This window comes from Armigeres subalbatus, chromosome 1 (assembly GCF_024139115.2).
Source record: "Armigeres subalbatus isolate Guangzhou_Male chromosome 1, GZ_Asu_2, whole genome shotgun sequence".
Lineage (NCBI taxonomy): Eukaryota > Metazoa > Arthropoda > Insecta > Diptera > Culicidae > Armigeres > Armigeres subalbatus.
In genome coordinates this window covers 26,428,029-26,444,088 of record NC_085139.1, presented here as the reverse complement: position 1 = coordinate 26,444,088, position 16,060 = coordinate 26,428,029, and positions in this window count along the sequence as shown.

The following is a 16,060-nucleotide window of genomic DNA, read 5'->3' as shown; positions in this document are numbered from 1 at the left end:
CCGAAGCCGACCCATTTGGGTTTTGGCAGATTGATAGTTATTCGGAACGAAATGGATTTGGCGCCAATTTTCTTGCGAACTGTCAAATCTAACCATGCTCCGGATCAGAGTTATTTTTTACCACAGCGAAATGACCATCGAACTGTCAGATTTTGGCTAGAAGTTGGACGAGTCGGTGGAATGGTTCACAGCCTAAGGGAGCACCCGACCAAGCATTTCTTCAATTTTCTTCAAAATTCTTCATATAGATCGTTAAAGGTTTTCATATCAACCGCCGATAGCGATCGATGCCATTTCATGAAGAATTTTAAATTAAGCAAAAGTCTAAATACGGAAAATTTTTATCGATCTTTTCCAAAATATCGATATTAATTGATACCACCAAAAAGTTGTATATGTTTACAGTTCTACTTTACCAACCTATAAAAAATTCCAACAAAAACAAAAATTAGGTTCTCCGGAGGGTTAGCTTTTACAATTTTTGTTTATTTATTTGCTTAATCGGGAATCGAACCTGGACAAGTGATAATGTTATACATTTGCCCAGAGAACTTAAGCACTAGCCCACAATGAAGTGATGGATGTAAGCAGCTAAGTTTCATCAACATGCTAAGCCTTGAAATTTTCATTCGCATATAACTTGCATGTAGGGGAATTATTTCCCACTTAACACCATTTTCACATTCATCTTATTTACTTCAATGCGAACATAAAATGAAAGCTGCTGTTAATTGGTACGTAAATTGGAACTATATTACGGCTTTTAGAATTGAAATCCGAATGTCGTTTCATTGAACATCCGTTCATTTTTTAGAAAATTTCTAAATCATAATTTTTTAGATGTCAACAAACCGCAAAATATCCATCGATGTTTTGGTATCCAACGATATAAATCGATGAACTAAAACGTGATGAAGGTGCAGCGATGTTCTACAGTAAAATTCGTTGTCAAAATATATCATACGGTTGAGATCGTACTTTATCAGAAATCTGATAACGTTTCATGAATATTCGTATCGTTATTGCGATTAATGTGATGGTAAAGATGTAGCGATGTTTATCTTTCAAGTACTTTGTCAAAGTATATCATTGCGTTGATATCATACTTTATATGAACTGTGATAACGATTCATTAAGATTTGTATCATTTTTGTGAATAATTTAGTGTAAAGAAATACCAACAAAATTATTTAATTTTAGATAAATAACTTTGAAGAAGTTTGACGAATGGTTGACCGGGCAGGTTGAACGAACAATGAATTATTTTGGATCACCTTATTATCGCATATTGCCAAGGTCTTTTGAATAAGTGCATAACAGATTTGTAATTTGTTTTAGATACATATATATGTTAGAATAAGGATACCGTTGAAATAGCCAAATGTATGAGTAATTTTGTCTTTTTATAGGATTTTCTCTAGAACATTCTGTATAATGATATGTGTAATATATAAACTTTCTTGTGGTGATTTTGTTACGTGGCTACAAAGCTCCGAATTTAAATATTTTACTTGCATAATTTATAAAATTTAGTTTCGTGCATCAGAGACACACCTTACACTCAACTTATATTCCATGATTCTCTAGGGATGGGATATTTTTTTAGAAAGATGGACCGAAAAATATTATCAAGTATTGTCAACGTTCATAAGAAAGTTTATTTGAAAAGTTTAAGAGTTTTACAGTCATCAAAATATCAGGTCCCACCAGCGAGTTTTCTTCGACTAGTGCATTTCGAGAAAGTGAAACTTTGTACCGCGTCCAGACGTATTTTCTTCAGTATGCAGAACGACCGGCCGGTTTTCGAAATTTTGTTCTGTTTTGTGCGGGTGTGTAAATCAATCAGAAAGTGAATGTTTATTTCGCGTCCAGTCGTGTTTTTTCAGTAAGCAGAACGATCGGCCGGTCATCAAAATTTTGTTCTGCTTAGTGCGGTCGGTAATTAAAATAAGTAGTGTTCGTTCGAAAGTGTTTTTCTTTAAAATCATTCAAACTACACGCTTTACACGGCATACCGTTTACCAAAACCAACCATGCCACAATCCCTACCCCATTTATCCAACACCCCAGTGATTTCTCGTGGAAGTGCAGATGACTCGTCGGCTTCCATCAAAGCGAGTATCACGTCAACATATTCCTACCCATTCCTTAATTGACCTGCATTCGGACACGGCCGGCGCTGGTATTGCTTTATATTGGGTCACCAGTTTTTACACTTTGAAAATAATGTTAATCCCAAACATCATCTGTTGGTTTCCTGTGTAATTACCGCTGACCTGGCAATAACGGAGTAGCAACCGTGGGCGGTCAATCATGCTCATGCTCAAATATTACATTTTGCTAATGGGTAAAGTAATATGATTAATAAATTTGAAAATTGGATATGGCTTAGTTTCAAATATTGAAATCAGTTTTGGTTATAAGCTACCTAACAAACAATTTTAGCTGAATAAGCTAGTTTTTTGCCTTTCTCGTATACTAAGTATACAGAAAGGCTATAGAACTGCTCCAAAATCGAACTTTTTATAGAAGGCTCGGAGACCCATAGTGTTATATACCAATCGACTCAGCTCGACGAATTGAGGTGATGTCTGTATGTGTGTATGTATGTGTGTGTGTGTGTGTGTGTGTGTGTGTGTGTGTGTGTGTGTGTATGTGTACAAAAAAGTGAGACACGTTTTTTGGCATTTATCATTACCCGATTTGCTCGCAACAAGTTGCATTCGACGCGGAATGCAGTCCCATTGGTTCCTATTTAAAATTAGATCGATTGAACTTTGCGTTTCGGAGTTATGGCCAAAAAACTGTTTTTACGTGCAAAAAAAAAGCAAAATGCTCTGATCTGGACTCGAACTCGTGATCTCTTGATCGGGAAACGGCTACTACACCACAGCACCAGCAACACACATAGCGTGAGACAAGATACATACAAATATAAATCATCGAATTGGGCATATATTCATTACCTCTATAAGCATCAGAGTTTATTCTGCTAGGGTACCGATTCCTATACTGGAAGTATTAATGGATCGAGAAAAGAAAATATTAGCTTTTACCGTTGGTTATTAAAATATACAGTTTCAATACATTAACTTAGAGCAAGATTGCCGGTGGTGAGTATAAGCCGTTTGGCAGCGCAGTATCATTACTTGACACTTTTCCGGTAGCTACTAAACGCGCTGCTAAAACAGTAGCGCAGTGGACAGGTGATCAAATTTGGTAGCGCGATAACAGCGCTGCTATTTGATGAACTATTAAACGTCACCTGTACGGAATGCAGCCACCAAAATGATAACCGAAAATAGTGACCAGTGCGAAAAAGAGTGACTAAACTAAAATGACAGCGTTGCGAGGATGATCAAAACACTCGCGCCCAGTAATGATGCTCTAATAGATAAACTATTGAAATCGCTTGGATACGCTGTTACTTTAATTGAGATAAAAGTAGATTCACTATTGATTCGAGGATGTTAATGCAAAATTATATTGGTATAATTGCATAATTACATCCAAACTAGTAGACACATATGTGTATAATAATGGGAAGTATCAATAAGAACCCCTCAGGTTACGGGTGCCCTATGCAAATTACTAAATAGTAATTTGGGGTGACCTTTTTACGATAGGATATCCGTTCAATAATTAAAAATCCTCTTGTGTGCTAAACGTTAGACATAACTTTTCTCATGTCTTATTGTTATTAAGCGCTAAGAAAAGCACAAATACCCTATATAACAGCCTGTAAATACTCCTCAGTCGTCATATAGCTATTTCAAAAAGCATCGTGCTTTGTTTAACACGTTCAACGCTTTCCCGTTCGAATGCGCCTAAAAGAAGGAATGGCAATGTGTCGTCGCGCAGTGGTGGTCCCCCATACAAATGCTCGACTAAACCTATGATTGCGCTTAAAATTTAGCAACAGTAATTTTGTAACACTGAATTCATTTTGAAATTTGAATAGTAGTTATCCGATATATGCTATGCTATCCAAAGCCCAAGACTTAGGATCAGAGCAGCGTCTTAATTCTAATCTTGAAACAGTAAATTTCCCGCTTTGGTGCAGCAAGGCGCAATTCGCCAAACTAACCACTGTTAAGTGACAAAATATATATTTCAATGCATCATATCAGTTCTTTCCGAATCTTTCCCGATACAAAATTTAGTCCAATTTAATTTTCCCATACATATATGTTACACCATCAACTTGAACCAAGTCACCAAAAATTAAATTTTCCAACTACAATTAACAAATTGAGGAATTATCATTGACTAAATGTGCAAAATTAAAATAATATCAGCTTCACGAAAGAACGATTTGTTTTGGGTTTCCGCCACTGTGGATCGGTCGGCTTAACCATCGTAGCATCAGCGGCAAGCCGTGCTTCTGTTCTATTTTTACGCATATGCATGCATCATTCTTTGTGGCGTTCAATCAGCATATGGGAGCGCAGCTGGTGTGCGGGAAGACGCGGGACGCATGCGCATTCGCTTCAGTCTCTTGCCGTCGGATGAATATTGCCGAAGGAAGCATCACCAACACACATCGCATTGCGTGCGGCAATGTTCTATTTTTAGCTCAGATGAGTTGAATGTTGATCCGAGCAAATGCGATTTGGGGAAACTGGTTCATGAGTATGTATTACGGAAGAAAAAGACAATTTTGAATAGCTCCGCGGAAATAACGCGCAGAGGGAAATCCCCGGTCTCAATTCCTTGGATATAGCGTCTGCTGCACCATAAACTTGCAAGCTTCTAATTTTATTGAATAATTATGTCTTTTCTATTTAGTAAAGCATATTTTTTTTTGGGCATTGAAGCAATGTCTACTGAAACTCGGTGGGCAAGTTTGATTACTACCAAGATAAATCAAAAGCTATTTTGTTTCTGCTAACAATCATTAAATAAAACTGTTGAGTACATATCGATTCTCAACTTATGTATTTTTGTTTCATCTCCTACCTCCATCATCTAAAGTTCAGACCTGAATTCTTTCAAATATTCCAAATAATCAGATGGATTCAATTATAGAAATGTCATGAATCTGGCCTAACAATTAGTTTGTAAATCAAAAAAATATTTTATGATTTTGATTTTCTATGAATATTTACTTACTATTTTTGTACCTTTTTGCTTGCATACCTTCTGTGTGGTTTTTGATAGTTAATTCATTCATGCTATACATAAGTCCTAAATCTTCGACTTCGCTAGACCAAATAATTGTAACCCCGTTCATAGTGACAGCATGTCTGTTAGAAGAATTCAAATAAAAAGCACTCGGATGATGTAGGAGAAAATGAGTTTTGGTAGGCTTCAGAGAAAATTTTCTATTTTTGGAAGTCAGTAGAAAAAGTATTCAAACTTTTCTATAATCCAAGTATGTTTTAGATAATTTAATAGTCTTAGTTCGATCATTGATAAACTACAATGACTCATTCCAGAGTTTAAATGTCAAAACGTGTTACAGCAGAGTTCTAGTACGATTATTTTTCTACAGCTCTGCCTAATAGTTTGTTGTTTTAATTCAACTAATAACAGGGTTAAAGCACTAGTTACTAATACTAAATGATAACAAAATTTCTATCAGTCTGTATAATAAGTTACTGCAACTAGCGCTATAACTCTGTTATTAGTGCAATAGAAACAACAATTAGGCAGAGTTGTAAAAACCTTCGCTCTAGATGTCCTACACATATTAATTTTGAAATTTAACCTCTGGAATAAGTTATTGACAAACTACTAAATTATCGAAACTATATTACTAAATGATCGAAAACAGCCTTGCTATAATCCATAACAAATTACACGAAGGTAAACAACGATTTTCGATTTTCCGATATATGTTATCATTACGATATAAAGTATTGCACAATATGAGCTCAAGAATGCTGATTTTGGTAACACTAGCTCTGTCACGCGTTATCTATCAGATTTTGTGCTTGAATCGTTTACCTGTAAAGAGTGATCTGTGATACAAATTTTTATACTATGCCTGAAACTCGATTTGTGCAATTGCACAACCTCATCACATTTTCCGGGCACTTAACCTCATCCGATTTGCTTGCAACAAATTGCATCCGGCAGCAATTATAACAAATGTGAATTTTCAATTCAATCTATCTTTATTTACGAGATCTTCGACCCTAGGCCGGTTCATCTAGTATAAATAAATGTGAAAAATAAGTCTTATTCACCAATTGTTATTTTAGACTTTTCATATATGTTTATCAACTATTTTGAACGAGCGAGAAAGGCATCATCACCGCTAGGTGGATTAATCAGGGTTTGTTATGAAAAAAATCGCTAAAAAAATGTCACTCATTTTTCAGGCACTTTTCCTCAACCAATTTGCTCGCATTAAATTGCATTCGACGCAGAATGTCTCATATTTTCTTATTGAAAATTAGCCAGATCGGACTATGGGCTTAGATGTTATGGTCGAATTACTATTTATTGTGAAAAAGAGTTCAAAAAAGTCTAGCTCACTTTCTTAGCACTTAGACTTCATATATTCCCCAAGCAACACAATTTCAACAAATCTGGTTGCAGTAACCATATTGTGACTGAATCCGGTCATATATAAGTTACTGTGATTGATGTGCAATATGTGTGCTTCTCAGGTCGCTCGCAACAGATTGCATTCGACGCAGAATCTTGTCCCATTGTTACCTAAAGAAACTTGGCCGGATCGTACAATTGGGTCAAAAGTTATGGCGAAAATACTAATTTTAAAACTACTAAATAAAATGCCATTTTTTGCTCTTATGCTCATCCGATTTGTTTGCAACAAATTGCGTTTGGCGAGATTTTTTTTTATGCATATAAACAAATATGAAAAATAAGACTAATCCACATATTGGTGTTAATTTAGATTTTTCCAAACCTTTTGAACAAACGAGAAAGGCACCATCACCGCTAGGTGGATTAATCTGGGTTTTTTTAGCTAAAAAAGACTATTTTTGGCTATAAAGGCGCTCTACTACACTGCCGCTAACCGCAAGTCAGACTTATCTGTATATGGACGCCATATCCAGATAAGTCTGACTTGCGGTTAGCGGCAGTACATCACCAATGTTTGTTGGGTAGAGATTTTATGTCAAAAACAGACTTGGATTAGCTTATTAGTTGGGAAAATTGGATATGCACAAAAAATTAATTCTGATACTGGACTTAAATATGTATTGGAAATGGTATTGATGACAGGTCTCCAGTTGGCCTTGTGAGCAAATGCGTGGGATTGTCAACCCAAGGATAGCAGTTTTATTTCTGGATCCGGCCTAGGATGGGAAACATTGACTTCCTGGGCAAAGTGTATCCATTCTATTTGCCACATGTGCCTGGAAAAGCTTTCAATTAGTAACTGTGGAAATTCTATAAAGCCAACGTGAATAGCAGGCCAAGCCTAGGTGAGAAAAAAGACAGAATCACCGTTTTTGACCAGAGGTCGCACTGAATGAACATTTTACACTTAGCATTACACAACGGGCAGGACAGGACATTCACACAACACCCAATGGACAAGTGTAGGATCTTTCGCTTTACGAAAAGTTACCACTTCACCATGACGGGATTCGAACCCACACTCAACACCACATGCGTTAAGACGATTGACGACGCTAACCGCACGGCCGAAAGGCACATTTGATCAAAGTGGTACTTTGGCCGAAAAAGCTGTTTGCTTTTACAGGTCAGTTAGCTGAAAATGTCGTTTGACCGTACCGTGGGGCATCGAAATCCGTACACTTAAGCACCTTAGTATATGAAAAAGTCATTAGAAAACAGGAATCGAATGTAAATAAAACGTTTCTCATTGACACAGGCGCATGAAGGCTTCTACTTTTGAAGTGTTTCGCATTTACTCATTCAAAACTACGAAAAACATGATAAAATAATGAATTAAATCAACTACTCCTGACTCGAAATCTATCCACCGTTGACGGATTTCGAATCAAAGGATCGAAATCCATACAGCTATTTCTTAACTAAATATTAAAATTGAAACAGTTTGATTAACTAAACTACCACTGTAAATAGTTCGACACGTATCTTGAGAAGCGATTCCTTTGATTTGAATTCCGCTTATCTTATGTAATGATTTGCAATTAGCAATTGAAACACATTTACTTTTGGTGCAATTATGCTCTACCCGAAAACAAAATGGCGGCACAAACTCCGCGTTTGGTGAGTGGAGATTTGTTTTTGATTTTTGTTGTTTTAATTTCAAAGCCTTCTTTCCAATTCTTTGCCCTAAAAGCGTACTGTCAAATATCTGAGCAGGATAAGACTAATTATTCCTACATTAATTACTTTTAACCTCCTTCAATTCATTGATCATGAGGTGGACGGATTTCGGTGCTGTACGGATTTCGGCCCCGCATGGTATAGATCATTTGTCTGAAAATGCCGTTTGGTAGAAAACGTCTTTTGGCGGAAGGAGTGATTTAGCCCGAGAATGTTCTTTCTGATAAACAACCATTCGGCCAAATGGCATATTCAGCCACAAACCTATTCGGCTAAACAATTTTTCTGCAAAATGACCAGTACAGACAAATGACACTTTCAGCTTAGTGTCCCTTCCAACGGAAAATTGTATAAAATTTTCAAGGTCGATTGGAAATTTTTCTGCAGTCGTGATGTTGTGAGGATATCAATCGGAAATATCTATGAACTTCTACAATTTTGAATCGGTGTGGAAAATTATAGATTAGCGGCATGACAAATCTTAAATGGCGGTGTGCTGATGCAAAATTTTCGGCGGCGGCGCACACCTCTACTTGTCACAAGGTTGTTCGCGCTAAATTTGTACAGAAATTACCTCATTAATACCTCATGCTGATATTGATACAATACTCTGTTATGAACTAGCCTTGCATAAGAGGTAAAATACCAAACAATAATACCAATAATTTATATGTAAAATACTTTAGGCGCAACATGCACAATACCAAACGCATCACAAATTATTATTCGTTATTCGTTTATTAAAATACCTAAGCATGTCATGCCTAAAGTATTTTGCATATTAATTTTTGATATTATTAATTATTGGTATTATGTTCTATCGACCGTTTGAAGGTCCAGACCGTCGATGCTTTACGTCATGACTAATCAAAATTAGCAGAAGTTAGAAAATCTCTCAAAGAATCCGTTTCAAAGAAATGAGGCTTCCAAGAATGACTGCAGTCACGATGAGTACCTAAAGCAGCAGGGCGAAGTCTTTTGTAGATTCTTGACAACTCTACTACAAGTGCTCAACTGTCTCTTCTCTTGAAAGGAGGTAACCGGCAACACCTTAGTAAACATTCAATGATCGTACAGTGCAGAGGCTTCTTCTTCTTCTTACTGGCATTTCATCCCCCACTGGGACATTGCCGCCGCCTTGTAGCTGAGTGTTGTTTCAGCACTTCCACAGTTATTAACTGTGAGATTTGTAAGCCATTTTTGCACCTACCACTTTTGAATTCATATGTGGATAACACTATGATACTTGTATGACGGGAATGATTGACATTTCTTTTTACCATTCATTCTTCCATGCAGAAAAAATAAAAATAAAAACGAAGCCACGGCAGCCGCAGCAGCAACCACACCAAGCAGACGACAAACAGCACGAGCTTTTTACTATTTTCTCTCCCCACAATTAATGTTTTCGTACAATAATTTTTCAACGTATAACCGTTTTTTGATTTTTTTTTGTTAAATATCTTGGCTGTGCATATGCACAGCATATGTTTCGAAATGGACAAATTGATATGAAATTTGCGAAAAAGAATCCACGTGTCTTGGAGGGACTCGAACCCTCAACCTCCTACTATCTAGATAGGCGTGATAACCCCTACACAACGAGACCACTTAAAGGTCACGTTTGCGGAAAAGCCATCAGAATCCGAGTACCAACCTCCACCGCGGTTAGCTCTTTTTTTTTTGCAAATTGAATATCTTTCGGATGCTTGATTTTTCCAATCTCCACATGTGCTTTACTATTGTACATCCACAGTCAAGCGAGTGCACATTGTTTATTAAACGAGAGGATCGCACTCCATGCCCCCCAGTAACGGGCGGGGCGGGGCGGTATAGAATGCGAATTCAATCGCACTCTGCTGTGCCAAAGGCTTGCTTAGCTAAAGCATTTGATGAGTTTGATTGCCTTTTACGTAAGCGGTCGCGTGTACTCAGACGACTAATGACGGTGAAAGACCGACACTTGATTACAATTAATTGCATATTATTCGGCAACTCGGCCGTACGAAAACCATTTTTTTGTTAAATATCTATGCATATCTGCATATGCACAGCCAAGATATCCAACAAAAAAATTTTCGTATCAATTTGTCCATTTCGAAACATATGCTGTGCATATGCACAGCCAAGATATTTAACAAAAAAATGGTTTTCGTACGGCCGAGTTGCCGAATAATATGCAATTAATTGCGTTTTTTGATGGCAAATACATTTCATTACTCCGTGCTCATTTTAGAGATAAGAACGAATAAATCAGTACCTACGAATAGAACCCCTTCTAAGCTTTGCCCCACAGGTAATTAAACTCAATTCTGTGCTGTTTGCGCTGCGAACGATTAATTTATTTATTCAGACTAAGGCCGAAGTGGCCTGTGTGGTATATAAGAGTCTTCTCCATTCGGCTCGGTCCATGGCTACACGTCGCCAACCACGCAGTCTACGGAGGGTCCGCAAGTCATCTTCCACCATTTTCCATTTTCACCGGATTACTGTCCGACATTCTGGCTACATGCCCGGCCCACCGCAGTCTTCCTATTTTTGCGGTGTGAACGATGGATGGTTCTCCCAACAGCAGATGCAACTCGTGGTTCATTCGCCTCCTCCACGTACCGTCCGCCATCTGCACCCCACCATAGATGGTACTCAGCACTTTCCTTTCGAAAACTCCAAGTGCGCGTAGGTCCTCCTCCACGAGCATCGTCCAGGTCTCGTGTCCGTAGAGGACTACCGGTCTAATGAGCGTTTTGTAGATGTCAGTTTGGTACGGGAGCGAACTCTATTCGATCGGAGCGTCTTGCGGAGTCCAAAGTACGTACGATTTCCAGCCACTATGCGTCTCCGAATTTCTCTGCTGGTGTCATTTTCGGCAGTCACCAGTGAGCCCAAGTACACAAATTCTTCTACCACCTCGATTTCGTCACCACCGATGCAAACTCGCGGTGGGTGGCTCACATTGTCTTCTCTTGAACCTCTTCCTATCATGTACTTCGTCTTCGACGTGTTGATGACTAGTCCGATCCGCTTAGCTTCCCTCTTCAGTCTGATGTAGGCTTCCTCCATCTTCTCAAAGTTTCGTGCCAATATATCTATGTCGTCGGCGAAACCAAATAGCTTTTTTCAATTTCGTTTATTTGGTAGGCTCAGGCGTGTATAACACTTTACGGAGCCACGTTTCTTTGAGATATGTACAATCGACACAATCTTATTATTAAATTAGTAAGAGAGGGAAATAAGCCAACGTACTCGTGGTGACTCGAGGTTAGGTTTACAATGTTTAAGGATGGACGGGGATTAGGATTCGGGAATCAGGGAATCATCATAATCAAGGAATTTCAGCAGCTCATCCGGTCATTTGGCGTCGGGGACGATGTGGTGTGTCGTCGTGCTCGAAGAATGGTTCGAATGGGAGCATCTTCCGGACGGCCAGAGCTACGGCGCTCTACGGGACAGACAGACAGAGACAAAAAAAAAAAAAAACTTTGAAGAAAAGAAAAAAAAACAAAAGTATTAGACTTTTATGTCAGAGGAACAAAGAAAACTATAAATGGCTTGCATATAGACCACATCACGATCCCCCAAAACACCTCTTATCTCCTGGAAGGGTTGTTTACCTCGGGCCACTAGGGTATCCAATAATTGCTCTCTGGAGACGTCGTTTTCCGAGCATAACCAAACTACGTGATCGATGTCATCATAACCGGCTCCGCACCTACATAAGTTGCTATCGACAAGGTTTATTCTGTACAGATGTGCGTTTAGTGAATAGTGATTAGACATAAGTCTCGACATCACGCGAATGAAGCCTCGACTCAAGTCCTCACCTCTGAACCACGCTCGCCCAGAAACTTTTGGAACTATAGAAAATAGCCACCGTCCAAGTTCGTTGTGTGTCCAATTTCTTTGCCAACTTTGAAGAGTACTCTGACGGACTAATGGGAAAAACTCGTTGCTCGAGAATTGTCTATCATAAACCTCACCTTCCTGTGCGCCCACCTTTGCCAGCGAGTCTGCCTTCTCATTGCCGTAGATTGAGCAGTGAGAAGGGACCCAAACAAAGGTAATCTTGAATGATCTTTTGACCAAAACACGCATCTGCTCTCTTATGTTTGTAAGAAAGTAAGATGCGTGCTTAACAGGTTTCATCGACCGGAGTGCCTCGATAGAACTAAGACTATCCGAGAAGATGAAATAATGGTCTACGGGCTGATTTGAAATTATCCCCAAAACGAAGATAATTGCTGCCAGCTCAGCAACATAAACCGAACACGATTCCTGAAGTTTTCGGAAGGTGGTTGAACTTACGTTGAAAACACTGAAGCTAGTGAATCCGTTAATGCGAGAACCATCAGTGAAATATCTGTTATTGCAATTGACATGTTCATATTTTTCAGAAAAAATGGAAGGGATAGATAATTGTCGAAGATGATCTGGTATTCCTTGAATAGCGTGTTTCATGGACAGATCGTATTCAATTGAGGAACTGTCGTTGGTGAAGTGAACTCGAGGTGGATTATAACACGGAAGACAAAGATCTGATGATATGTAGTTGAGATAAACTCTCAGGAATCTTGAACGACATGTTAGTTCAAGCATATTATCGAAGTTATGTAAGACAAGTGTGTTACTTGTCCCACATTTGATGAGTATTCTAAGTGAGAGCTCCCAGTAACGGTGCTTTAAAGCAGTGACTCCAGCAAGCACCTCCAGGCTCATGTTATGCGTTGAATGCATGCAGCCAAGGGCAATACGCAAACAACGATACTGAATTCGTTCCAATTTGATCAGGTGGCAATCAGCTGCTGAGAGGAAGCAGAAGGAGCCATACTCTAAAACAGAGAGAATAGTCGTTTTATATAGTTTGATGCGGTCTTCCGGGTGAGCGCCCCACCAAGTTCCAGAGATAGAACGGAGAAAATGGATCCTTTTTCGGCATTTCTCTAACAAATAATCAATATGGGTTTTCCAGGTACACTTGGAATCAAACCAGACCCCAAGGTATTTAGAAGATAAAGATTGGTGTATGTCATCTTTCAACAGCTTTAGTTTCAGTTGAGCTGGGTACCGCTTCTTAGTAAACACTACCAATTGAGTTTTTTGCGGAGAGAACTCGACCCCTCAATGTCTGGCCCAAACAGTCAGGTTATTTAGAGAATTTTGCAATGGTCTTTACAGGACATTTGCACATGAACCTCTTAGGGAGATCACGGCATCATCTGCAAGTTGTCTAAGCGTGCATTGTCCTTCCAAACAATTGTCAATATCTTTAACATAGAAATTGTAAAGCAAGGGACTTAAACATGAACCTTGGGGAAGGCCCATGTAGCTATTTCTGGAAGTTGTCAGAGTGCCGAGAGTAAAGTTCATATGTTTTACTGACAACAAATTGTACAAGAAATTATTCAAAATAACGGGTAATCCACTACTGTGCAGATTGTCTGACAGTACTTCAATGGAAACTGAATCAAAAGCGCCCTTAATATCCAAGAATACTGAAGCCAGTTGCTCCTTGTGCGCATAGGCCAGCTGTATATCTGAAGAGAGCAACGCTAGACAGTCATTTGTTCCTTTACCTTTTCGAAAACCGAATTGAGTATTTGACAGTAATGCATTTTGCTCGACCCAATGGTCAATTCTTGAAAGGATCATTTTCTCCAATAATTTCCTCATGCACGATAGCATGGCAATCGGTCGATATGAATTGTGATCAGACACTGGTTTCCCAGGCTTTTGAATAGCTATTACTTTGACCTGTCGCCATTCTGGTGGTACGATGTTGTACTCCATGAAACAGTTGTACAGGTCAAGTAATCGTCTTTTAGCGATATCTGGGAGGTTTTTAAGAAGATTGAATTTGATATTATCGCATCCCGGAGAAGAATTGTTTGATGAAAGAAGCAGCATTGAGAATGGTCCACCCAAAGAACCGGGATCAGTGACTGATTCTCGAAATAGCGGTTCTGCTGGTACGGAATCTGGGCAGACCTTTTTTGCGAAGTTGGATATCCATCGATTGGAGTATTCTTCACTCTCATTGGTGAAAATGCGGTTCCGTATGTTGCGGGCCGTTTTCCAAAGTGTTGTCATTGAGGTTTCTCGTGATAGTCCCTTAACAAAACGTCGCCAGTAGCTACGTTTTTTAGCCTTGAGAAGATTTTTGAGCTTTCTTTCAAGCCTCAAATACTCTTCGAAAAGCTCAGACCTTCCGTGTTTACGGAAAGCCTTGAAGGCATCAGATTTCTCGGAATACAACTTAGTACATTCATCATCCCATCCAGGAGTGGCTGGTCTTCTTATGACAGATGTACTTGGAACGCGTCGTTTCTGGAGCTTCTAGTGCGCTTTTATGAATCAATTCGGTAAGGAATCGATACTCATCCAGTGGAGGAAGAATATCAGTTGATTCAATACCAATTTTACCGCCGATGCAAATTTTTGCCAGTCAATGTTTTTCGTGAGGTCGAAAGGAACATTAACTGGCACTGATCGTTGATAGCCGCTTTTGATTGTGGTGACTATCGGCATGTGGTCACTACCATGGGGATCTTGGATTACCTTCCACGTGCAATCTAATGATAGTGAATTAGAGCATAAAGACAGATCTATTCGACTTTCCTGACCTTGAGGTCCTATTCGAGTTACTTCGCCTGTGTTCAAAATATTCAAGTTGAAATCGTCGCACAAATCATAGAAAATAGGCGCTCTGTTATCGTCTCTAGTTTCGCCCCATGTAATACCATGTGCATTCATATCACCCAGTATTAAAACTGGGGATGATAAAAGAGAGACTGCGCTCCAAAGATGCCGACGATTAAGTGAGGCATTTATGGTGGAATATACACTGAAGCTATGCAAAGGTCTTTATTCTTTACATTTACTTGGCAAGCGACGATTTCTAAACCATTAACAGTCGGAATGGGAATTCTGTAGAAAGTGTGACATTTTTTGATTCCCAAAAGAACGCCACCATAATGATCATTCCGATCTTGGCGAATAATGTTAAAATCGTGGAAGTTGATTTCATCTTCAGAAGAAAGCCATGTTTCACAGAGTGCAAATATATCTCAATCGGAGTTGCGAATTAAAAACTTAAACACGTCCAATTTATGTTTCAGACTATGACAGTTCCACTGCAGCACAGTGATTGTATCTTGTATGGCCGTATTATCCATCGAAAGATACAAGTCCTGCAAGAAGGGGCCATGAAACAGTCAATTGCTTCAGATAACTTTCAACTGTTGGAATAAAGAGGTCAATGATTGGCCTCAATGAATTCGGAATATTGAATAAGTTCAAAATACGATCCACAAGGTCCTTAAAGGATATCAATCCTCGCTTGGATGAGATTCTTTTCTTGGAAGTGCGAGTAGTAGTTTTCTGCTCAGAGATATTCCTTGACTGATGTTTCTTTGTAACATCAGTTTTAGGCAATGGCGGGAATGTCTTACTACAACATGGGTCAAAAGGAGCAGTATAGACAGGCTGCTTCGGAATTTTAAATAATCCCCCATTACCATCAGATTTAGGCAAGCTTCTAGGGATGATTTTTGTTTTCTTACGGCGCAATCCCGGGGAAGACAGTTTCTTCCTCTTTTCGGGTACGTGTACCTCCGCAGAATCATCCATATCGGCTACGTCAGAGTCCGATTCGTCTATGGAAATGACATCATAAAAATCACTTACTTCAACGGCAGCCGTTGCGTTGGCAGTTGCGGATGTGTCTTGCGACTTCACCATTTCTGCATACGACTGCTTAGAGCGCTGTACTAACGAGCGCTTAACTTTTTGGGTGCGCTTTTTGTACACCGGGCATTCTTGCAAACCA